The 26,850-nt window shown below is 47.9% G+C and overlaps 1 protein-coding gene across 1 annotated transcript in view; it reads left to right on the forward strand.

Moving 5' to 3' along the window:
* The first annotated feature begins 2,379 nt into the window (after positions 1-2,379).
* LOC138516437 (general transcription factor IIE subunit 1-like) overlaps positions 2,380-26,850 on the forward strand; it is a 427,511-nt gene continuing 403,040 nt past the window's right edge. Inside the window, exon 1 of the mRNA XM_069631559.1 lies at positions 2,380-2,749. The gene's annotated coding sequence lies outside the window, so the exon portion shown is untranslated. The remainder of the gene's footprint in view (positions 2,750-26,850) is intronic.

The raw sequence follows: 26,850 nt of genomic DNA on the forward strand, positions 1-26,850 counted from the left end.
TGGGCATGCAGGTCCACTGGTCTCACCGATCTCGGTCCTTGGCCCAGCCACTTTTCCCTGCACTGCCTACCTGCACTACGGGACTGTCTCTGTATCCTTCAGCCCCTTCTCCCAGCATTTACCTTGCACTTGCCACCAGCTGGCACTATTATTTAATTTGTATTCAACTAACCATGTACAGCCCTTCCCCATGCGCGATCAGAAAGACACCTGGCCTAGTAGGATCATTGTCTGTCTGCCCTTGTTCCACACCTGCCTCATCACGCCTAGAAACACTTGAGTATAGGCGCGTTACAAACGCCATATCATATATGATATCATTCCTCACGCATATAGACTAACTGTCGTTTATCATTGTGTGTTTGCCTCGATTTATCTCGTTACTTTTCGCATTGATTTTAGAGACGAACATACTCCATTGAACTATCCTTGCAAGCAAATAGTTTCTGATCGGCCGTAATAAATAAAATGAGCAATATTAATGAAGTTCGGCTAGCGAGACTAATTATATTTTTTTGTTTTCATAACAGGTATTTGATCCCATTCTGCCACTGCCACCTGAGACACCGGCGGATGGATTCTTCAGCAGACACCTGCAGCTTTGTGTCAACAACTGGAGCACGATCACCATATTATGGGACGATCGCCAAGGGCCCACATGCCCTTACGCTGTACTAGTGGCTAAAAGCAACATATCAACCTTTAGGCTGGACTAGTGCCTAGTTGGTGGAACAGCTTTGAGGTTCACCGTGCTTCCAAAGTGATTCTTTTTATGAAAATGAACACCCTGTGTACCATAAAGGAACAGCGCGTGACTCAAGATGAAACGGAACAGTTATTGCGGATACAGATAAAAGAAAATAAATGGCTTTCGGAGATCATATGGCAATTGCTGAATATTCTCTAAACATTGAATGTCAAATAAATGTACTTTACCAAATGTACCGTGTTGCTGTTTCATTTTAAAGTACAGTTTCATATTCCGAATTGTGGCTCGCTGTGTGGTGAGTTGATCTGTGTTGGTTTCCAGGTTCTGTGTGGAGTCGCGCAGAAGACGACTGGGCGCGTTTGCCTACGCAGCACAGTAACGTCACAGAGTGATGCGGGGAATATGAATGTTTTGATAATGTCAGGCTCAGGGGTGGGGGAATTGATTTAGTGCCGCAAAAGCAGGTCAGCCAGGGCGATGGGGGAAAAGATAGGATTATCAGAAAATGGCGGCTCCCTGGTGCTTGTTTTAGCGTGCGTTTAATGAACGAAAACTCGGGTAAGGTCCATAGGAAAGTTTTCTAAAATCGAGCCACTTAGGCTTAAAAAAACATGGCCGACCCGTAGGGACAAACATTTTTACTAGACCATGCCTTTAATCATTGTCACTAGCCATTAATCAACAATTCACCGTCAGAGCATCCTTGAAGCGTGTGTGTACTTGTCTGCATCGGTGGGTTAACGTAGGGAGGGATGTGTGTGAAATGAGCATATTCGTTTATGAGAGAGAATATATGTCTGTAAGTATCTAAGCGTAAATGTGGGCTTGTGTGCACCTTTGACCGCTTCAATGAGTGTGAGTGCAAATTGATATGTGTCTGATATATCAAGACCTACTTTTTTATTTATTTGTGTGCTATAGTTTCTTACAAACCGTGCACTTCTGTGGGAAGCTGTGTCTCATTGTGTCAAAGTGCAAGTGTGTCTGAATGCGAGAGTATATCTGTGAGTTCGCGGTTGCAATGTATGGGCACAGCATGACAATGGAATGAATGCCAGGATATGGGATGGAAAGAACTAGCACACCGGGAAAGCGCCAGGGTATATAAAAGCTCAAGTGAGGTGAACTACATCACCGCATCATTACAGAACCTGTCAAGAGACAGGAGGGGCAAGGACCACCATCGGGTTACTGTCTGAGCCTATTTATTTTATTTTTTAGATTTGTAAAGTGCGCTAGCAGGCCAGGGGCATCGAGGCGCTGTTGCAAGAAAGTGTCTTAGTTACAGGGACGAAGGCTTCATCATAGCAATGCCTGGCACGGGGACAGAGCATCTCAACACGTGAAAGCAAACCTGGGATCTGACAGAAATCGTGTGAATAACACGTGCATAGTACACATCATGTAGAAATCATACACCCAAAATACACCTACTCAACCACCCCACCCCAATTACATATTCACCCATTCTCAATAAATGCACCCACGTATGAACTGTACAATATCACTGCTGATTAATTAACACGCCCTTTAAAATAGATTGTACTCCCTTTGATGCCAAGTACGAAAACACACAGGCATCATTTAGGCCACTCCTTTGGTAGAACAGGCCGTCTTTTTCAGGTTTCTTAGTACTTTCACCTAAATAGTGTACCGCACGCGAAGCACTGTTTTTTTCGTGTCCAGCTGACAACTGCTGCGACTCGAGTGATCGATAGATTTAGTAAATCTAATGGATTAAGTCCCAGCTATCCCATGTATCGCGCAACGCTACTGCGTGCGCCATATTCACACAGTGGCCCTTTGGCGATCACGTCCGTTTGCTGATCTGATCTAGCGCCCAGTGCCTGTGCCTGCCCTGATTGGCCGCAGTGATGTGCGCGAGGCATGCGCTCCCCGCTGGATGCACAGGTGCAGCGGGTTCCATTGCGCCGTGATTGGACACCTGCGCGGGACTCTGTTCTCTATTGAGTTCCTTTCAGGTTGAAGTTTGTCTCACTGCGTTGGTCCCGGGGGCGCGTTTGTTGGCCTGCTTTCGTGGTAAGTTCTCACAGCGAGAATTATGTTTTTCACGATGCTGTTTGATGGGGCTTCGAGCGAGCAGCTTGATCCAAGGACAAATGTTATCGAGTGGCAGCCGCTCGTTATTACAGACTGGGGAGTCAGAGATTACTTGTGGCGCAAATTTCATTTATGCTTTAGGCACTTTTGTTAAAGAGGGAAGCCGGAGGCTCGGCGACAAATCTGCTCTGTGCTCCTTTCTCCAGCCGTTATTCGCGCGTTTGTAGGTTTTATTTGCTTGCCCTGTTTCTTTCTTGTAGTCTGAAAGGGACACCACTGGAATCAATGGGCCATGACTATGGGCGGGCGGGGGGTTGATTTGTGTGCCCCTTCCTTTGTGTTAATTAAACTGTGGTTTCATGAGTGGCAACTTTGATTTTCACTACAGAGTCAGAAATACCCCCAGCACAGTGGTCGAAGTGTTAAGAAAAAAAAAAAAGAAAACAAAGTAGAACTATGTTTCCCCCCTTTTCTGCCCACGCCCCCATACTCACCTTCACCCCTGCCTCCGTTCAAACCCTATACCTGCCCCTTCATTTCCTCCACTCTGCAACATTTTTTTACAAATGTTTTATTTATTTTTTTACAATAGTTCTAGTAAGACTGAAGAAAACAGAATGAAAGAAAATGCATTAAAATGGCATCCATTAGTGTCATTATCCCCCTCAGCCATTAGTGTGCCATTGTCCCACTCCGCATGCGCCTTCATGCAGCCTCCCCTTCACCATCTTCCATTCACACCTCTTAAAGTACACGGTCAGTCACATACACACCCCTCCCATTGCCTACTCACAAGTCTGAGCATACAGCCATTCAAACGCAGATCGCAATCAAGCTGGTGTTGGCTGCTTGGGAATGGGGTTTGTATCCCAAGCAGCTTATTAAAATAAACAATTCCCTTCCAGCACCTTCGAGATAGCAAGCCAGTGCACCATAGCACCTGCTATCAGCAGGGCTCAGGTTTGTGGCCCCCAATGGGGATGAAAAGTGGCTGTCCTGGAACGGTATTGTGGAAGGGAACGATGACTGGTGTCCCCGAGAAGTACCCTTTAGTTCCCCCTCCCACTTTGATCTCTGCCCCTGCCCTCACTATAAGCAAGGCACCAGCCCAACCCATGGACAAATACATTTTAAAGCACTTGGAATTGCAAAAAGTAATACGATTAACAACCAGTTTTAAATATATAAAATCTCAGCAGCAGTCTCTGAACCTGCTGAGCTACCCATGTAGTCTTCTACTGTAGAGCGTGTCTATGGATCCCTTAGTGTACTAAAAATCACGGCATTACCAATAGTCTTTTTGGCGCACCACTGCCATAGAAGCGATTTCAAGTGGAATGTATGGACAGTGTGGAGAGTGGAAAGAAGCAGCATTAAAGAAATTGCCCCATTTTGAAACTATTATTTTGAACATTCCCTTTTGATTTGAGTTCAACTGCCAGCTCTGCCCCTCCTCTGTGTGTGTGATCTGCAGGTTCGACTCAGGTTGGGGGATATTGTATGTACGTTTGTTATATATGAAGCCCTTAAGCGTAAGTGCGAGATAATAAAACATCATTATCATTTGGACCTATATCCACTTTTATTAATGATACATGTGGTGATCCGTTCTTGTATGAAATGTATATCAATTTACAGTAATATCGTAACCATATTTTTCGTAGTGTACTTAGAAACCGTGCTATGCGATGCTACTTACTGTTTTGTCAAGGGGTGAAGGATCATGTTCCATTGCTTCCCGTGATATCACTTCTTGGTGAGGTAAAATTACATCACTTCCTGTGATGTCATCAGAGGTCAAGGGTTGTGTGAGGTCTATTTTGCTACCTCTGGCATATTGGTGAGATGAGTCCCTGCTCCACCCCCGTGTGCAATCCCCCTTTAAAGTTTCCATTTCCATCACTACCCATCCATCTACCAATGTCTTACAGCAAAGCGAAAATGATAACGTTATATAAATATGCACTCCTTACATGTGCAGTAGTTGTGTATGTTCCTTTAAATATATGGATACATTTACTTCATGTTCTGTCTTTTAAAAGAAACTCTTAAGTGAACATCCTACACTTCATACTATACTCCAATAAAACCAGTCTCAGCCAGAGTCTCTTCGAGTAAATACACTTTGGGAAACTTACCAAAACGGTGCAATATCTTATAGTCCTCCCACTTCATTACTGCCAGTCCTACTCTTCCTCGTCCCAGTACATATCATGCGGTTTCCCACATTCACCCCCCCCCCCAAACCTTCTATTATTTTCTTCCTGTGTCCCGCCTCTGTTTTGGTGGATATAACTCCCTGCCAGCCCGAATGTCTTCAGTTAAGCATAACGAAGTCAGAGCCCCATTCAACCATGTCAGTGAGGGAAGGAGTACTGGGACAGGGAAGAGTAGGACTAGATGACAGCAGACAAATCGTGCACGGGACATGTAGCCAGAACAGCCCAGGAAGGATGTCCAGCTGCTAATAGATGAAATCAAAGCTAAAGTACAGGACATGGGACCAAAACTGGTGCTAAAAAGCATAGCTTCTTGGCGAATCTCCAGCAACGCAGGTATGCAACTCACCAGATTTGAGGATTGCTCACGGCCTACCCTAGATATACCCTTTAACTTGTGCTCTGGCTTAAGCTAGTCCTCTAATCACAAAAAAAGGGAGATACTCACGTGTTTGGCCATCAGCCAATCAGACTGTCCCTATCTGGTCCACCCATACAAATGTGTATTAGGTTGTAGAGGGAAAGGAGCCGGGCAAAACCACTACATAGAGTGCAGGTCTACGCTCAGTGAGCCCATGTTCGCACAACGCTAATTTTTAGACCTTCTTTTTAGGCTTTCCTAAACAAGGGGATGGCCAAAAACAAAATAGCCAAGTGTAGGGCTACGAGTCTATAAAACCTGCTCCACACAGTACATTAAAGGAAGCACTTTATTAGATGACTGTCGTAGTGTTCCTGGACACAAGTGCAAATCCTATGAGACCAACTAAAGAAGTTCCACAACTCCCCCATCAAAGGAGGTTGGCGAACTGTGGTTGCTGCAACAGAGGAAAGCTGACCAGTCATGGAGCTTCATTCTGCTCACGTGGAACCCAGCATATGTGCCGATAGAAATTCAAAGATGGCACAAGGATACAGACTGCATTTTATAGATTCGGAGAAAACGTGCAAGGGAAATATCACAATTAACCGATAAGAAGAAAACCGAAATCTAGGATTTACATTTCCGTTAGAAATAGTACATATAGATAACCAATCTGAAACCCGGAAACAAAAACCATGGCCTTAGCTAATTCAGAAGGCAGGCGCACGTGTAGATTGCACAGAAGCAGTGAAAGGGAGAAAGAATGAAAAAGAGGAGTAGGCAGGGAGGAGCTCGGAGGGGGGAGTGGAGGTGGTGAATGCAATCCATTCTATGATCACCTCTGGATACATGTGGACTGCACTTACTTGCAGTACAGTGCTTGCTTTGGACAACCTAGAGACCCAAGCTGCTCCTCACTGCAACATGACTGGGGATGCTTGTGGTCTTGTGTAGAAGGGATGTGACCTAGCAGTTCGGGCTAGACTGCCCCTCAGCCTGATTTGCATGTGGTCTTTCCCCTTCTGTAATGGCTTGGCAGGCTGAAAAACAATGGTCTGGAGGGTGGCCCAGAGCAATGCCAGAGGTTACGATTAGTTCCAAAACTTCCAGCCATCACTTTGGCCATCCTACAACATCGATATAGAGGGTTAACTTGGAGCCCTATACACCAGAGCACTAGCAGGTTGGAACAAGGTGGAACTAGTTGATGGTCCTGTGCTAATAAGAGGGAGGCCTCCATGGCAAGAGGGTGACCGTATATAATATGGTTGTCAGAAAAGGACCCTAAACGAGGGGAGTGAAAAATACCAGGTGAAGTTTAATTCTGAAACACCCACGGTCTGGAGGAGACCTGTTGTTAATGCTCTAGATACTAGAGGCTCCGAGGTCCTACGAAAGGAGGAACCTCTTACAAGGAACCAAAGAACCACTCGAGAGGTAATCCGAGAGCTAATAAAAGCAGGAAGATTGAGGAGTCTGTACTGTGAGGACCCTTCAAGAGCCTTCCCAGAAGGAATGGTGGCCATTTGTAGATTAGGTTTGAAGAATTTTTCTTAGCCGAACCATGGATAATTTTCTGTCAAAGCGTAGGGTTGCCTGGAGTCTAAGGACTCGTCATGATTAGGTTTTGAAGACTTTCTGTTGGCTGCGTCACTTTTACTTTTTCGCCTATGGTTTCCTAAGGAGGGCCACAAACGTGTAAGAAAGGGTTTTACATTGCCTCATCCCGACACTGCTTACTTTGCATATTCCCACATCATTTGTAGTTTATACTTTAGGAATTTGTTCCATATGCTTTCCAGAACCATAATTAATAAAGATAGGACACTAATATTTCAACACTATGTGTTATTGTTCTGACTTAAGAGAGCTGCGCACCCCTGGGTAAGCCAAAACTAAATTGCAGCGGCCACCTTAGTACTCCACAAGAGTATTGTCGGGTGATCTAATCGCATTGGGGTCAAGCACCCCTGTCCTACCATAGGACAATATTTTTTTATATATATATATACTATGCTCTTTGGATCACAAAAGAGTAAAATAAATAATACAAAAATCAGTTTCTTACAATGGGGGGAGTTTGAGGGACATTCTGATCCGGTGGTGGAGGGGATTAAATGGAACAGTCACAGGTGGCAAATACAAAGTGTACATGCATAGATTAAGGACAACAAACATTGGATATTAAGTGTGAGTAGGTGGCACGGCCAGCTGTGCTCAGGATGTGGCCATGATGGGTGAAGTCCTAGAGTGGAGGCAGAGGATGTGAGGGACAGAGGCAGGTTAGAGACAAGGGAAACACGTTAGCTGGCAGGCAGATCAGAGCTAAGTTAAGAGGGTAACTCTGAGGCGAGGAGGTAGGCTTTTAGTTTGATTTTGAACAAATCTGTGTGGACTGTTTATCGGATGTCTGGTTGAAGAGAATTCCATGCAAGTGGAGCAAGAAGGATAGCGAAGGCAAAAGGAGGGCGGGGAGCCACGCGGGCAGCCGAGGAGGCAGAGCGTAGATTACAGGAAGGCTTGTAGAGTTGGATATAGTGCCTTAATGTGGATAGATTTGTGAACCGGGAGAAGACATTCAAATCTGGCCCAGTTTTGCATCATCAGCCATCCATCCTGGTGACGGTACGAGGAAGTAGGTGTGAAGTGAGGGAGTTCAAAGAGAATCCTGGTAGCTAAATTAATGATATTGTCAAGCGGACAGAAAGCATAGCTACGGAGACGAAAGAGGATAGTGGCACAGTAGTCCATTTTAGAGAAGAGTTAAGAGATGCGTTGTGGTGGTGTTGAAGGGAAGGAGGTGCCAGATTTTCCTAATATTTAGGAGGTTGAGGTGAGCTGCTGTTAGTGTGAGAATGGTACTGGATGACGCCAGGGTTTCTAGCCGGAGTAGGGGAGAGGGTCAGGTGGGAACTGGATAGGCGGAGGAATAGATGAGAGGGAGAGTGTGCTTTTGGCAGGGAGGAGCACCCCTGTTTTGGTAGAATTTAACATCAGAGAGTGCAAAGCCATCTAATATTTCATGGCAGAGAGACAGTTAAAATTCTGATAGAGAGATCAGAAAAAGAGAAGATTGTCCTCCACCAAGAGTTTGTTAGAGAACCCAAAGGAGGAGATTAGCGCCCTAAGAGCAGAGGTGCAGAGTTTAAAGAAGAGAGGACCCAAGATGGAGCCTTGTGGAACACCAACGGAGGAGTGAGTTCAGAGGTGTTGTTGCTTCAGGAAACAGTGAATTGACGAGGAGCAAGGTAAAATTCAATCCAGGCAAGGGCTTGATCACAAATCCCAAGAAGAAAGGGAATTCAGGAGATCAGACTGATTGGCGGTGTCCAAGGCGGCAGACTGGTCAAGGCGAATTAGGCTAGAGGATAGGTTGGAGTGCTTAGCATAGGTGGTGAATTTGGACACTTTCATGAGAGCAGTTACGTGGAGTGACCGGAGTGGAAGCCTGCTTGTAGGGGGTCTCAAAGGTTGTGAATGTCTAAGAACTTGGTGATATTGGTATTTATTATGTGCATGTCCTTGCAGAACAAAGCAGTAAACGCTGCATCTTGGTGCTGATGATGACTTGATGAGCTCGAATGGCCTCCTTAATTTAGTCAAATGTGTTTTTAGCGTAGCATGAAAAATAGCAAAGGAGGTGATGCTTCGCAATTCAGCTGGGAGTGAGTTCTCCAAGCAAGGGCCCTTAATGGAGAAGCAGCAGTCTCCCCGAGTAGCATACTGGGATTGGGGGGGCTAAGCAAACACATTTTTACCAGATGATCTTAGGGTTCGGGGTGGCTGATGGAGTTGAATCTTTAATGCCAGATACTTTGGTGCAGAACCCTGTATACGCTTATGTACCAAACGCAGCATTCAAAACTCAGTCCTTCTCCTCACAGGGAGCCAATGCAATGTTCTTCGATAAACAGAAATGAGGGCTCTCTTAGGTAGATTAAAGATCAATCTGACGGCCGCATTCTGGGCCATCTGGAGACTATGTATTTGAACTCCTGCACGTTCAGTTTTAGGTATAAATGGGTTTCAGAAGTCTGATTTGATAGAAGACCCCTTTCACTACTTCCAAAACGTAAGTTTTATAGTCCAATGAGGCTTGTCATATACAACCAAGATTTGTGACCTTACTAGAGAAGGGGGTATCTGTGTTAAATATTTTCAGGCAAACATTAGAGTCTCGGTAATTTTTAAGCAGATGTTTTGTGCCAAGCACCATGACTTCATTTGGGTTGAGCTGTTGCTCGCTTTCGGTCATCTAAGTTTTCATCACGTTGGCACATGCAATAATTCGTCAGTTGCTTTAGGTGCAGATTTTAGCCTAACATAGATTTGTGTATCGTCAGCATAGGAATAATATTGCAGGCCAAATTTTTTTAAAAAATGGTCTTCAGAGGTCGGAGATGCACATTAAATAATATTGGAGACAATGATGACCCCTGTGGAACTCTGCATTGAACAGGGAGGTCATCAGAATAGTTATCCCCTAGTTTTAACTACTTGGGTCCTATGCTGTAGAAATGGGGGAACACCATTTCAGCGCATCTTCTGACACCTGGGCTACCTCTGACAGTCTGTGTAATAGTAGATCAAAAGCCACTGTTGAATTCCAAGATGGCCGCCAGCACAGTGTAGACGTACTGACAGCGCTCTCCAGACCCCGGCTGCAATAAGGTTCCCCCTCACGGGCCAGCAAAAAGCACTGAAAGGACCCCCACAATGTGGGGACACTGTGTGAGGAGAAATCGCAGTATACAACAAGAGAACGCTGCACCAAGAGCCGAAGAGCCTGCCGGCGGCCCTGAACCAAGGAACCGAGAGGGAGAATTCCAGCCAGCAATGGGCATCGGAAGCGCGGTGTGAGGACATTCACTAAAGGGGAGGGGAGTTCCCACGACCCAAGCTCCACCGAGAAGCGGCATGGAGAAAACACCCTCACTAGGAGAAGACCCGAGAAGGGATGGCACTCTTAGAGGCAGAGACACCACACAGCAGGCTCCAGCCAAGAAGGGTGGAGCAGCCACGAGAGCAACGGACCTCGGCTGTCAGCTGAAGGGCTGTGGGGACTGTGACCAGGAAGCTGAACAGTCCAGCGAAGCAACAGAGGAGTCACTTTCCCCAGCGATCGGAGGAGTCGAGGCAGTGAGGGAGGCGGACCCCGCCACCAAGAAATGGCCAGCAACGAGCAGAAAGCACCGGCTGGGTCCCCCATTCCCCCTCGAGCTGAGACTGGAGGGCCTGGAGGACACAGCGATGAGGTGACGGTGAGTGGAGAGGCCCAAAGAGCAGTACACGTAGGGGAGCCTTGGAGGCCCTGTGAGACGCGGCAACGTAAGTGCGCAGAGAGACCACGAAATTCCCCCAGCCCCCCGCCCCCAAGCACTGGAAACCAGGGCATGGGGCCTGCTGGGGCCCAACAGCGAAGCACAGGTAGCGGACACCACCGCATAGTGGGGGGAGACCCAGGGGCCGAGCGCTAAGGCCCTGGGGACTCTTCGCCATACAAGTATAGCAGAATAAGCAACCTTCCAGGAGGCAACCGTCAGCCCATAACGGGAGGGTGGAGCAAAGCAGGTGAGGGAGAAGCGAGAAACGCGGGCTTCACCGCCATTGGACCCCCACCTGAAGCAAACTGTCCCACACAAGCCAAGCTTCTAATAGGGCCCGCCACAGGGCGCACCTGGGGAGGTAAGGGGGTGGCCAACCCCACCAAGGAGGAACGGGAGGTGGTGCCAGGGACTAAAGGGGTACCTAAAGAGAGAACCCAGTGCACATCAGCGATTGGATGTGGGGGAGACCCTTTTGAGACGGCAAAGGGAAATCAACTCAAGCCCCAAAACCAGGCAAGGGAGAACAAGACCGAAGCCAGTGCAGAAACCCACTGGGAGAGCAACACCAACAGATTCCGGGGAACTATGTGTACAAAACACAAGGGGAGAGTTGGTAAGGCGACACAAGCTATGGTAGACGCACCTGGCACCCTACCAAACCTCTGGCCTCTACAGGACACTAGGGACATGGCCAAACAGAGTCAGAAAGGAACTAATGGAAGCAACACCTCGAAGCATGCGGATGCATCAGCTCCCATGTCAAGGGAGGACTTCAGGGGAGAAATGCTAGCACTGCAGGATAGCTTGGTAAAAGACATTCTAAGAGCTATTTCAACTCATGAGATCGGATCTAACCTTAACGCTAGGGGAAATAAGACAGTACATCAGACAACTGGGCGAAAGAACGGACCTGCTAGAAAAAGGTCTGCAGGAAGTGGATAAAGATAATGGTTAACAGCGCAGCCATAGAGGGACATAGCCACACAGAATCTTGAGATTCAAAAGGAGGACATGGAAAACAGATCCCACATCAACATAAGAGTGAGGATTCTTCCGGAATAGGTGTCGGATAGAGAGCTAAAGGGAGAGGTTCGGAACATTTTAGCGGAAATTTGGGGAGAGGAGACCCCGGACGCCATAGAACTAGATTGCGTCCACAGAGTAGGAAGGATGGATAAAGGCCCGGCTGCAAGACCTAGGGACGTACTGGCAGCATTCACCAGGTATGCTCAAAATGAATCAGTCCTGCAGGCAGCAAGAAAACGGGAACCTGTAATGTACAAAGGACAACAAATAGCATTATTTCAGGACCAACAGCACACTAATTAAGAGGCGACAGATGGGCCCAATCCTCAAAGTACTCGATGAGCGGGGGATACGATACAAATGGACCTTCCTGTTTGCTTTGGTGTTTGACTGGGAAGGAGGCCAAAAACACATCACCTCGGCGCAAGAAGGGGCTGACATGTTGCAACTGGGCTTGGACGAGGTCCATGCAGGAAATGGAGCACAGGCCACGGACAAGAGACCAAAACCTAGACTATGGGAATGGACCATGGTGGGAGAGAAAAGGAGAAGAAAAGTGGAGTGGGCAGCCACGAAAGGAGAGGGAGGCGGACACGGGAGGATTGCAGGGAACGGAGGAACGAGGAGGGTCCTAAAGGTGATCATGAAAGGTTGGTGGGCCTCGAAAGGTGGCAACAGGGCAGTGGGGAGGGAGCAACCATCTGGGAATTAAAAAGGTTGGGGAATGCCCGAGTAAGGTGAGGAGAAGATTTTGGAAGGGTAAGTACTTCCAAGAGGGGTGGGGGAAGACAGAGGGGCTTCAGGGAGGGGAGTAGATGTACCAGCTGGAGGAAACAGATAGAGGCGCAGACACCGATGGGAGCAGAAGTGAGCAGAAGTCAGAGGAACAGGAGGTGTCTTGGAAGGGCAGGCAGGGGTTCTGAGCAGAGGGGCAAAACCAGAGGAGAGGGGAAATGGCAAGAGGCAGGAGAAGCATTGCATTAAATATTCAAATGGGCGACAAAAATGCCAGGGGACTTAATACACCCCTGAAGAGGGAAAAAAACTAGAGCGGCTCACCAGGGAAGGCATATATGTCCTGGGGTTACAGGAGACGCACCTAATGGTGAGGGACCAGGGAAGGCGGAGAATGAGAGGCTATGACCAAATATTTCAATGCATCAAGTGGCACGAAGAAAGTGGGGTGGCAATAGCGTGCAAAAATCCAATGGACTTCAGAGTGGAGGACGTCCGCAGAGACAAGTGCAGTAGATATGTAATGGTGAGAGGGGCGCACATGGCGGCCAAATACACAATTGCATCCGTCTACGCCCCGAATGTGGGGCAGGACGCATTCCTAAGGGAATTCATGGGAAAGCTAGAGGAGTTTGCATTATCCTGATGGGTGATTTTGACCTGGCATGGCAGAAGGACAAAGACCGATCAGGGAGGAAGGACCAGAGGGGGTGGGGAGCAGTGGCCTCAGCGGAATTAAATGAGAGAAGGAAACAAGCTGGGTTGCGGAACGTTTGGAGGGAGTTGAGGAGAGATGCACTTTTCTGTCGAGTGTGCATGGCACACAATCGAGAATTGACTATATCTGGGCCACTCCTGGGCAAGGTGAGGGACGTGGAGGCGGGACCCTTAGGAATAGCAGACCACACATTGGTCTCCATGACATTGGAGCTCCAGAGGCGGACGCACAATATTTGGGAGTGGAAATGCCCAGGGACGCAGTTGAGAGACCCAGTGATTAGGCAGGACATTGAGACAAAAATCAAGAATTTCTTTACAATGAATAAAGCCACAGATGTGAGGGAAAGCACCAGATGGGACGCATTCAAGGCTACAATTAGGGGGGAACTTATTGCCGCCAAGGCACAAACAGATGAAGGCACTCGAGAAACAACTAGAGGCAGAAGTGGAGATAGCAAGGAGTGCAGTGGCAGAAACCCCCACGAGAGGGGCGCAAAGGGCCTATAGGCAAGCAATGGCACAACTAGGTGTCCTGTGCATGAACAGGCGGAGGGAGCCCTCCTCTTTGTTAGGCAGCGGTACTACGCCAAGGCCAACAAGACGGATGCGATATTGGCACGTCTACTGAGGGGAGCAGTGACGAAAAACACTATTGCAGCCCTAAAAGATGGAAAGGGAGGGCTCCTCACACATAACAAAGATATACAGGAGCGTCTGGCAGGATTTTACACTGAACTTTATGCATCCCAAAACCCCCACAGCCCAGGCCAAGAGCGCTTCCTGAAGAAGCTTACACTACTCTGAATAGACAGATTGACCCAAGAAACTCTGAGCCAACCCATAAGAGGACGAGGTGAGGAGGGTGGTGATGAAACTACCCACGAATAAGGCGCCGGTGCCCGATGGCTATACAGCGGCCTTTTATAAAGCGTATGCAGCTAAGTTAATTCCACATTTGACACCGCTCATTAACACATTCAAAGAAACAGGCCGCATCACCCCCACGATGGAGGAATCAAAGGTGACCTTGATCCCGAAACCCCAAATAGACCCTACAGAATGTACATTATAAAGGCCCATTGCACTTATAAACGTGGAAGCACAAATATATACAAAAAATATTGCCAAATAGGCTGGAGGGACACCTCCACAAACTCATTCACCCAGACCAAGCAAGATTCGTATTGGGGAATGCAGACAGCAGATAACATTCGGAGGGTGGCAAACTTGGTAGAAAAGGTACAGAAAACAAACACCCCCGCGGTCCTACTAGCGTTGGATGCAGAGAAAGCATTTGACCGGGATGAGTGGTCCTTTCTATTTAGGGTAATGGAAGCAATGGGCCTAGAAGGGGATTACCTCAGAATGGTTCAGGCAAACTGCCGGGACCCGCAGATACGCCTGTCAGTAAACGGGGAGATGGCGCACCCTTTGCAGTTGGGTAGGGGAACAAAACAGGAGTGCCCGCTCTCCCCCTGCTATACGCAATATACTTAGAACCTCTTCTTCAGGCAGCATGAGAAACTGAGGAGATCAAAGGGATAACCTTTGGGGGGCACAATCGTAAAGTCGCAGGCCTACGTATAAACATCTCTAAGTCGGAACTAGAACCTCTCACTGAAAAGGCAAGACTGGGAAGCATTGAAAGAGTCCACTCTGTTTGTCTGGTCCCCAAGGGAAATTGGATATCTGGGAATCTGCCTCACCCCGAACCTAGTGGGAGGGTATGCTGCAAACGTACCCTCCCCCATGCTGAAGGAAATTTAAAAAGGAATTCCAGAGATGGAGGAACCTGAGAATATCATAGATAGGAAGGATAGCGGTCGTGAAAATGGTAGTTCTCCCCCGACTCTATCTTTTCCAAGCAATACCAACTGCACTCCCAGCAAACGTGTTCAGGGATCTGAAAAAGATGATAAATTGAGTTCATCTGGGAAGGGAAGAAAGCCCAGGGTGCACAGTCTACTCATGGCCCCGAAGAGGGAGGGGGGCCTGGCCCTACCGGACATCCAAATAAACTACAAAGCCACACAATTAAGGGTAATTAAGGATCTCAGAGAAGTGCTCTGGCTGCTGAAACAACATAGGCCAGCACATTTCTGAGAACACCATAACGGCACTAGCGGCAGATACATGGGACAGGGTGGTCAGAACGAAGGGTATCATGACCTTTCCCTCCCCATTCACCCCAATATTTCAAAATGGCGACTTCACGCTGGGGATGGAAAAGGGAGCATTTGGGCAGTGAAAGGAAAGAGGGTGCAGGGTAATAGGGGACCTGTTCCAAGGGGAGGAAGTCCGCTCCTTGAGGCATGTAAGCAAGACTTTGGGTTGGGAGAGTGGGTAGAGGCTGAGATGCGCGAAACTGAGACACTGGGTAATGAGTCCGGACAACAGAAAAGCAGCCACCAGGAAAGTAACATCATTTGAGAAATACATATTGACGAACGATGGATCGAAGGGAACATCTAATCTTCATAAAATGCTACAGGACTCCACTCCGATTACCCCATGGGCATACATGCGACGATGGGATAAAATACTATGGCAAGAGATCACGAGGGAGGCATGGGGTAAACTGTGAGGGGAAGATACATAAACTGGCGAGAGCACCACAACTGCAGGAAACTTGGTACAAAATCCTGTATGGGTGGCACTACATGCCGGCCTGGCTGCACAGCATGTACCCGAACACAACGTCAGGAGAGTGCTGGAGGGGCTGCGGAGGCAGGGGCACGGCGGAGCACATATGGTGGAAATGCCCCAAGATTGAGCCCTTCTGAAGTAAAATACGATGAGCCTTAATCAGACATTCGGGACGGAGGGGGACAGGCCCCCAGAACGGGTGCTACTGGCCCTTCAAGAACAAGGTGATTCCAATGAATCTAAGCACTGAGAAAAGGCAAGAGCAGTCTAACCTTAGCTGCAATGACCATCATTGCCCAGAGATGGAAGAGCAACAATATTGTCACGAACCACGTCCAAAACCCCCTCTGGCAAACCCATTGGCCAGGTGGAGACAGGACGCGGGCCTCTGGAGCCTGGCATCCTCTTCAAAAGCCCTCATGGGGCCAGTCCTGGCGCCTATGGCACCAGGCTCATACACCATGAAAAACAATGTGCTTGGGAACTACTTTATTGTATTGTCAGCCAACATGGAGGCATCCACATAGCTTGGTTCTTAAGAACCAGCTATGCGGTCTAGTGTTTTGGGTGTGGTAGCCTAGGGACTACTTTTTCTGGACTATTTTGTTGGGGCTATTTAAACCACACCCGAGCAAGACAACACGCTTCGCGTTACTTTGCAGCTTGCAACATGACGCTCACCGTGTCCAGCTATTCCCTCGAACCTCGGAGAAGCAGAACCTGCAAGGAGACAAAAGGAACATCATTAGCAGCAGCATCTTACCTGCAGTCTTCATCTTCAAACACTCGCAGCTACTGAGGACAGCTTCCTCGAATCTGCACGCCTCCCGAACAGAACGACCTGAAAGAGGAAGATAGAGGCAACATTAAAGAAAGCAGTAGAGGCATTTACAAATTACGAACTGCTCAAAAGGCTTACCTGTCGCCTCTCGGCTGGCACCACTCCGGACATTCCACTTGGCTGAAGAACACTGCGACCTACAAGGAAGGAAAACGCAGGTTAGCAAAGGCAAGACTTTGTGGTGCTTACTTACCGCATCATAGCGCTCTTAATGCGCCATCATTTACCAGCGGGGCTCAACCAAGCCAGTTTGCTGCGCTGAAGCTCTGCATACCGAAGGTAGAAAAAAGACATTTTAAACAAAGAAAGGCATGCAGGATAGCAACAAAACTAAAGAACAGCAATAAGACCTACCTGAACAATATCAAACGTGCCGGCGTCAGTGAAGTAACTGGACCGCACTCGCCCATGAAAGACAACGCGCCCCTGCAAAGAAGGCAGGACGGAGAGCACGCCTAATTCTACATCAAGGTGAGGAGAGGACGCCAGAGGGACTGAAATCATACGGGGCTGGAGGGAGGATACTTGCCCCCGTCGGTCAGCCTTGAACACAGTCCTCCTGTATTTTCATGCAGAACCTTCCCCACAGACCACATCAGGGCAAAGCTGAGCAGCATACCAGCGAGTAACCCGGCTGGGTGGCGTCCCTGTGGATACCAGGTGAGCGCAACAAATATCCCCCCCATTCAGGACTGGCTATGCAAAGTATGGGAGACAGTAGCCCTGGAATGGGCCGCCTACGCAATGAACAATAATGTACAACACTTTGGAAGAGACTGGGGAGAGGTTATGAACTTCCTGAAGGAGGACTTCAGAGCACAATGGTGCCCGCTGGATCTGGAATGACTCTGCAAACCTGCGCACCAAGGGCTGGATGAACCCTCGGCTGCACCAGGGGGGAGTGGGGGGGCGTTGGGGAGGGGCAAATTGTTATGCATGTTGTAAAACTAATAAAAATGTATTTTTTTTTAAAATCCATTGTGTCAAAGGCCGCTGACAAATCGAGCATGATCGGCATGCTTCAAATCCCCATCAGCGGCCCGTAATACATCATCCCATGACCGTGTCTGAAACCTTATTGATGTCTATCCAGAATAAAGTTATCCTGCAACTGTGTCGTAACTATCTTTTTCCAGGATCTTTGCGGTCCATGGTAGTGAAAGGGAGAGGCCACCAAAAATGCAGTTCTCCCAATAAAGTCAATCAGGACACATCCCTGGAGGGAATGAGACCAAGACCAAGTGCTGGTTATATCAAACTTTATCTAAAATAGGGCAAGCAGAATGTTCTCTGCTCGCGCCGAGAGCGCTCTGCAGGAAACATGTTACAAATTACTTTTATACAGCTTTATCTTCATCGAACAGAGGGAAGGCCTAAGGGGCACATGAACAGTTGGGATTGGTCACCAGGGGCGAACACCGATGGGTGCCATAGGATCGGAGGGCTGTGTTTGGCTCAGGAGCACGTGGTGTGGCGATGATGCTTCTTGGGTCAATCAGTCAGCTGGGCTCATCGAATTGGTATGCGGGATCGGCAACTGTCATGATGTTTCTTTATTAAATAACCACTTGACATTTGCCCCTTGTGGCCACACATTCCCATTCATCCAATACCATAATCTGCTTTGCCCCGCGAGTTCCGAGACCTGTGAGTTTAGGCACTAAAGGAATAGACGTTTCTCAAACGCAGGTCAATTTATCATTGGGCATAGCTGTATTTTGACCTATTAAATGCAGCGCTTGATCTGTCGATAGGCAGGCTTAACTGTGTGTTGATAGAAGATATATTGGCTAAAGAGGTGAGATTTTTGAGGTCACTGTGTACTCTGGAATGTCCATCTGATAAACAACAAAGAGGGTTCTAAATCTGAGGCTTGAATTACACATTAAAGACTAGGTCACAAAAAGGCACATACCACCATGGTCATGTCTCATTGTGGGGGTCAATGGCTGGTTGTTTAAACATCATTAAATCTCAGATAATGTACTTTGACACTATGAAGGGTGGAGGAAAATCGAAATACATTTTTTTTTTTGTTTTTTTAAAATAATTTGTATTTCTATAACCAACAAAACTTGCAGTACATGTCACAATTTCAACATTTTACTTATGCCAATCAATGACTAGAGTCTACTCCGTTCCGTCCTCCTCTGTAATTTTCAATTTGAGTTCTCTTCCCCAGTATCTTCCGCCGAGTCCTGGTCTGTAGACCAGTCCCGGGCGGGCTCATATAGGGTGGCTATCAGACGTTTCCAGGCCATCGGGGATTCTGCTTCTTCCCCTCCTTTGTCTCCCGCCTCCTGCCATACTGCTGTTTCCGCTTCAGTCCATTTCTGAAGATTTCCCCAACATCTACCCTTGGTCGGTTACATGCCTTCCATCCCATGGCTATTCTGCGCTTGGCAAGTATACATGCCAAATCCTTCAATTTGCTTACGTGCTTCATTTGGCGAGGTCTGGGGAACCCTCCCATCATGCATACCCACACTGATTCCACATTTAATTTGACCCCTTTCTCGTCTAGCTATTGTGCTATTTCTGCCCAGAACTTCCCAATTTCCGGGCATGCCCAAAACATATGCGTCAACCCAGCGTTTTCCTCTACACATTTGGGGCATTTGTTGTTCTATGTTCTTAAATTTGGCTATTCTCTGGAGCTTCATATATGCTCTGTGGGTTACATATAGTTGTATTTGCTGTAGCCTTGCATTTCTGGACACTTTCTTATGATAGCCCTGTGCTCATTCCCACATCCCATCGCTCATGGGTTCCCCTAATTCTTCTTCCCTCTCGTGTCTTAATTGGACCACTTACTTCCCCACCCTGGACATCAATAGCGCATATAATCTGGAAATCTCATGCCCTCCTTCTGCTATGTCATATATTGTTTCAATGTCTATATCAGGTTCCTCTTCAAGTCTTATTTCGGACCCTGTCTCTTTGATCCGCTGTGTCATTCGATTGTATGTAATATATTGTCCTGCCTGTAGCCCCGTTTCCTCCACCAGCGTCCCAAATTCCTTTATTTCCCCTTCTTGTCATGTCTCCCATTGTTGTTGTCCCAACTGGTTCCCAGTACCTTCGGATAATTTGCATTAATTGCCCATCTCCTCCCATCAGCGGTACTAACTGCACCTGCGGGGAACACAGGGTTTGGTTCTCCATGACCTGACCAGCTTTCCGCCATATTTTCCATCCCAATATCATCATCTCTGAGCGCTCTTTCAATTGTGGTTTAGGGAGCCATATTATTTAATTCAGAAAGAACGGGGCACTCTCACTTCTCGGCAATCTCGATTCTGAGGTCGGGTCCTCCGATAGCCACCTCGCTATATATTGCAGTTGGTTGGCTGGCCAGATAATAGACCTCATAATTCGGTAACTTAATGCCCCCTTTATCATACGTATTTTGCAGCTTCCAAAGGGCAATTCTGTTCCTAGTTCCGTGCCATAGGAATTCCCTGCATATACTCTGTAGTTTAGTAAAAAACCGCTTTGGTAATAGGTGTGGTATGTTCCCAAAGAAATGTAATAGCCTCGGCAGTACCACCATCTTCAACAGTGCCCCCCTCCCCATCATTGCCAAGGGGAGCTTGGCCCAGAACCTCATGCAATTGCTAATGTTTACCACCGCCTTCTCCGTATTGTGTTGATGATCTGCCTCCACCGTCTGATTAAATGTCTATCCCTACATATCTGAACGAGTCTGTCTCCCATGGTATTGGCAGGACTGGCAGTCATTCCCTGGGGACTATACATGATTTTTTTGGGATTCACTGGAATGCTGGAAAGCACCGCAAAGCATTCCATCACTTCTAGCATATATTGGAGGTTTTCCTCAAGGTGTTTTAAGTATAGCAGCATGTCGTCTGCATACAGCGAAATTAGGTGTGGTTCCCCTTTCACGCTGATCCCTATTTCCTCATATTTCCATCTCAGGTATACCGCTAACAGTTCAAGTGCTAATATGTATAGCATTGGCGACCATGGGCATCCCTGTGTCGTGCCCCTGCTTATTTGCCATCTCTCCGAAATGATAGCTCCTGTCTTGACTCTGGCTAGTGGCGCACAATACAGTAATTTGACCCATTTGCGGTACCCCGGTCCTATCCCGTAGCTGGTCAAGGCTGCACTTAGCCAAGGCTGTTTGACCGAGTCAAAGGCTTTTATGGCATCAAGTGATACAATTGCAATCTCGCTCGAGTCTTCCTTTGTGTGCTCTATAACCCGGTGTAGTCTTCTAAGGTTATCAGAGATAGGTCCCGTGCAGGAATATCTGGACTGGTCCGGGTGTATCAGTTTGCTTATGAACCCGTTTCATTCTGTTCACCAGCACCACCGTGAGTATTTTGCTGTCTTGGTTCAGCATTGATAGCGGTCTGTATGATCCGCAATCCTCACCAGGCTTATTGGGTTTGGGGAGTGGGATGATAATTGCTTCTCTAAGGGATTGGATTCTGGTAGTTTCCCTATTTCGAATTCCTCGTTTAATATTGCTTGCAGCTGGGGGAGCACCTAATTTCTATACATTTTCTAAAACTCGCTGGGGAGTCCATCAGCCCCCGTGGTCTTACTGGTGGGCAGTTGCACTACCACCGCTTCCAATGTGATTGGGGCCTCTAGGTCTACCCGCTCCTCCGCGCTTATTTGTGGCATGCCTATATCCTCCAGCATGTCTATCATCTCCTCGTTGTCGCTCCCTCCCTTATGCTCATACAAGTGTTTACAATAATCCTGGAATTCTTGAGTGTCCACTGTTTATCCATTCTTCCCCTTTATTTCTCTGATCGGTGATCTGGAGGTCTCGCTCTTATACAGCCAGACCAGCATCCTCCCTGGTTTGTCTCCTCCTGTATGCTGTCTCTTTACGTATTTTTTATAGTTTAAATTGCATAGTCTTTCCCAGTGTTTTACGCATTCCTGTTGCAGTTGGCTTGTGCCTTCTGCCTCTTCCTTAGTGCCGCTCCCCTTGCTCATCATTATCTCTAACTCACTCTCCATCTTTTGCAGTTCTTTAATTATCCCTCCCTGCAGCCCCTTGGATTTGGCTATAGCTATTCCTGTCACCACCACTTTGAATGCTTGCCATAATGTACCAGCCGAGTCAACACTTCCAGTATTGTCTTCAAAGTAGTGTGTTATCTCTTCTCTTAGGTCCTCCCTAAACATTGTCTTTTAGTGCTTCTGCTCTAAGCCGCCACGTTGGGATCCTAGGTCTTGGGGGCCGGTATTGCCATGTTATAACCAGAGGTGAGTGGTTCGACAGAACCCTTGCTTTGTTATTCGGTTCATGTTATGTCTGCCAAGATGTCTTGTGTGGCAAACATGTATCCTATCCTAGTATACAAGTTCTGAGGGGCGGAATAATGTGAGTACTCTCTATCTTGTGGGTGTTGTACCCTCCATGTGTCCTCTAGCTGGAAGTATGTCAGCAAAATCCTCAAGGGCCTGGCCGCAAATGCGGGCTTATCTACTTTCCTATCCGACCTGTCTATCCTCGGGTCTAGTGTGCAGTTAAAATCGCCTCCCCAAATCATCGCCTCCCCCAGGTACGGGCTCAGTTTGTTGTATAGGGTCTTGAAATATGTCACTGTATCCTGATTCGGGGCGTATATGTGTTTACGATACATATTTCTTTATTTTCCACCAGCCCCCGTATTGCCACCATTCTCCCATCCTCTTCCACTGTCGATTGCAATAACTGGAATGGGACATGCAGTGCCACCCAGGTAATCACGCCTATGGCATAGGCCGAATACGTTGCCCCATAAACCGCCCCCTTCCACTTCTTCTATATTACCCCCCGCTTACCTTCATAAGGTGAGTTTATTGTATTAGGGCTATATTTATTTTCTGCCGACTTAGATGCATCATTACCTTCTTCCTTTTTAAGTAGCTATTGGGCCCTGTGACATTCCAAGAAATTGCCTTCAGGTTCAGCGTTGTCCCGTCTCCTCCATTGTGTCCCTTTTTTTTTTTTTTTTTTTTTTTTTTTTTGCTGCTTGAAGCACCAATTTCCATGTACGTAGGCTCGTTCCCCACCCTTAACTACCGCAACCCACAACACTGCAACTTTCCCAAATTCCTTCACTCCCCCCTCCCTGCCCAACTTCACTTCCCCAACAGTTGCCCAGCTCCATCCCTGGATCTCAGGCTATCCCGCATTTAGTCCTGCCCCGGCTAGCCCGGTGCAAGGACACAGCAGGGGGTTGCCGCTCTAAAGGCAATCTACCTAATCTATCTACTGGGGTACGAGGTGGGTACACTGCATCTCCTGCATCAGCGCTTATATATGCTTGCCCACCTTCTACATTGCCCTCATGCTGGCTGTCCAGGACAAGTCTATATTCCAGTCCCAGTGTCATTGCTTAAAGAGCACCTCAATCTTGATGACATGATGACAGCTGCCTAGTTTGCTCTTTTCGACATCTTGGTGGTCACTCCCGTTACAGGTTTCCGCATCAGTGCTCGGTAGGCTCTTTACACTGCAAACCCTTGGGTCAAAGCTCCTCCATCTATTTCTTGCAGCAGCATGTTCTTAATGTAGTCTGTGGGGTTTAGGCCCTCCTCACCTTCCGGGAGCCCTATTATGCGTACGTTATTTCTTCGGCCCTGTTCTTCGCTTCCTCGGCCCTGTTCTCCAGGTTACTCACTTGCTGGCACAATGTGTGGATTTCGGAAGCATTCGACTTGCTGGTGGTGGTGTTTGCTTGTTGTACTTTTTCCAGTACTCCTGTGCGCTCTGCTATCGCTCTCACATCTTGTTGCAGGAGGGTCATTTCTACTTGCACTGCATCGATCTTGTATTCTAGCGATGTTTTGAGGCTTGCCATCGCTGCTTTGAGCTTGGTTTCCCAGGTAACCTTCAGGTCTGCTATTGCCTTCAAGATCTGTTGATCACTGCTCATAGGTGCAGAGTCTGCTTGTGAGCTACTCTTTGTCCTTAGCTTTATCCATCTGTGTTGAGTTTTGGCATATTCGTCCATAGTGGGCTGTTTTCCTTTCAGCTTGAGTGTTTTGGCTGCCATCCTGCCAACACTTGCTGTGCTGCCTGCAGCCTCCGGGGTTCCAATGTCCGTATCAAGTGCTTGCGGCGGCCCGGTGGATCTTTTTTCTGCCTGGGGCACCAGACTGCTTCACTGTGGGCCAAAGCGTTACACCCTTCACTAGCAGTACTACGGGGCGTGTCTGGCAGTGTATTCCATGTTCAGATCGCTATCCACTCTCCTTGTTCTCAATTTAATGGTGGGCTATGTGTCTTCTTTGGCCGGCGTGGCCTCTCTCTGTCTCGCTTTCCCGGAGGTTGTGGTGGTCTATCTGCAGCCGTGCTTCTGGTTCCATGCACTGATCTTTGGGTGCAAGGGCCCCTGCATATGTTCAACCACTGCCTATAGGTGCTGCATTGTTAGTTTGTTGGGGGGGCCGGGGGGGCTCGGTGTAATATGCCAGCCCCCTCCTCCCTTCTCAACATGCCTGGGGGGGGTTGGTTGTTTCTTTGTCCTCGGATCCTCTCTCCAGCTGCCCAAGCTGTCCAGGGCAATCTGCAGCCTGCTACTTGTGCTGCACGTTTTGGGAGCGAAAACGTTCTTGGCAGGGGCTCTTAGGCGGGCCAACATACGTCGGTGCAATGTAAGATCCTGTAAGTTGATACTTTCGGTTTGGGCTTGCTTAGATCTTCACTGCGGATGCTTCCTACGTCGGGTGTGCGTTCTAGTGTCACACCGGTCTCAGGCCTCCGCTTATCCGACGCGGGTGCTGCACACTTAGTATTCAGCCTTGTGTTCCTCGCCCGTTAGACGGACACTCTGCCCAGCTCGTACTATTTGCAGTGTCAGGCCCGCTCCAGCGTGGGCCTGTTCTCCCTACTGCGCTCCGTTGGCTGATCCATTGTGGGGGGCCATATGGGTGTCCTGTCTGCTCCTTGCAGCACTGTCATCTTGACCGGCTGCTGTCACGGAGACTCAGCTTCACTTCGCTCCATGTTACTGCCCCATCCACGGCAAGGAACGGTGAACCTGGCCACGGGTCCGTTCGCTCAGCTGCTCGCACCACTGATTTACAGATGCACTTTGTGTGTCTTCAAAGTATCATGCTGGTTCTGTAAATGTACTCCGATTCATCTGGCTTCAGCAACCCACTCACTTTACACGGCTTCCTCTGGCTGGCCGCATCGTCAGTTACTGTTCATGTCTTCTGATGCACCGCGTTGTGCTGGGCCCGTTACATTGTATCTTGATCCTTTGTTCCCTGTGCGGCCATTTTGGGTGCAGGATCACGGACATTGCGGCAAACTTGAAACGCCACTATATTCCTGTCAGATGGTCTGCAGCAAGCCTGGCATGGCTCATTGCATGCGCCACAATCTTATGTGGCTGGCCTTAGTTTTAAGGGTGGTTTCTGTGCAATCTGCCGGCGGGCAGACTCTGGATCTTGTCGGATCTGCAGGAGCTCCAGGTCCCTCCAGCCTCTTACATGGCTGGCTAGCCACACCCCCACCCCACCCAGAATCAAAACACCTTTGCGGTGTAGCTCTGCATTGCACGAAGAGACAGGGCCTTCAGAAACAGGTTTTACATACAGGCTTTTTACACGTGGCCTATTACATTACATTCTGGTTATCATTGTTTAAAGTATGTTCTATTTTCTACCTGGCTAAATATTCTCATTGTTACAAAACTCATTATGAAAATATGCGTATGCTTAGGTTATTGTCCATACTACATCAAACAGTTCTTGTTTCACGTTCTGCGCATGCGACCTTAACACATATTGTCATGATACGACCATCCTGGTCAGAGTGATTGGTTGCTGTATTAATTTTGCACAATATCATGCATGTATTTACATTGAACTTGAGGTAGCTTAGTGCTGAGGAAAATGAGGTAGCTTAGTGCTGGCATGTATAGTGTTATGTTTGGTTATGCATTTCATTATTGCAATCCATTTCTATTAACAATGTCATACTATATGTTAACACACATCACACTTTGATAACTGGACTCTAACGTTAGGGCTTTTGATTGCACATATACTATACAATGCGCTAATATGCTTATTGCTCTACTACAATCCTTGCATTATTCCGCATGAAATGGAAATCTGCCATGAGCAGCCTATTCTGATGGCATGCAGAAAGACACTTTGTTTGTGCCTTAATAAAAGAAAGCCAATCAAACATACTTGAAGGTCGCTTCTAATTGTTTGATCCTGTTTTAAGGAATATGGGGATGGTATTCTTTATGGCCAGGGTCTGTGGGGTGTGGGGCAGGTTTATAGAGATGAACGACTTCTGTTGCTGGCCCCTCTGCTGGGCCGTGTCAGGGTCAATGAAGTAAGATGGAAGGCAGAAGATACAGTGTAAAGTTTGTTGCATTCTCGCGGCTAGTCTGTCATGAGAACCGGACAACTGCAGAGATGGCAAAGGGGAGGAGGTGGGGGGAGTAGCTTGTTCGCTGCATGCGCCTGGCTGCAAAAGCTGCAGGCCTGCTCTCTAATTTCACAACTGGCCTGCCATTATGAAATAGCAAAATGTAGTCGGTAGCCCACAAAATGGAGTCTTGTTCAACTCTGGTTTTATGCTGTCTTAAAGGAGGGTTACAGTTTTGGGGTATTCCAGTGCGGGTGCTCCAGGGCCAGGGCCCTGAACCCAAAGCAGCCGCCGCAACTGGGTTTTCCCAGGAAGTGTAAGAATGGAGGGGGAAGGGGGTTTCAAGACCCTCTCCTCCCACACGTCCCCCCCCTTTCATTACTTAAGTAACAAATGTTGTAACTGCCCCAACCTCTTACGCTCTTCCTCTTCAGCTACTGCTTCATCCCATGTAGGTGTCCCTTTTTATTGGCATCCATGCTCTGCATACCGCCCTGAGGCTCTCCCCACTCCTAGCATATTCATCTGGTGTGCAGGTCATATAAATACACCCTCCCTTACCCTCCAGGTCCACCCATACCTCCTTGTACCATTGTAGCTCTTTGGGTTCCTTTATGGTTGTGTGATATAAATTATCTACTCTATGCCCTGTATTGTATAGGCAGGCATTGGGCTCTGAACTATCTCCTGTTTGCACTTCAGCCTCGTGTTTTATTTGTGCCACTCCATTTGCACGGCCAATTGTTATCATCATCAGCGCACCGTTAGGCACTGCATTGGCACAGCATCTGAATCCTAATTGGCACACACACAAATAAGGAGCAAAAAGCCGATG

This window comes from Ambystoma mexicanum, chromosome 6q (assembly GCF_040938575.1).
Source record: "Ambystoma mexicanum isolate Mex_15411 chromosome 6q, UKY_AmexF1_1, whole genome shotgun sequence".
Taxonomy (NCBI): domain Eukaryota; kingdom Metazoa; phylum Chordata; class Amphibia; order Caudata; family Ambystomatidae; genus Ambystoma; species Ambystoma mexicanum.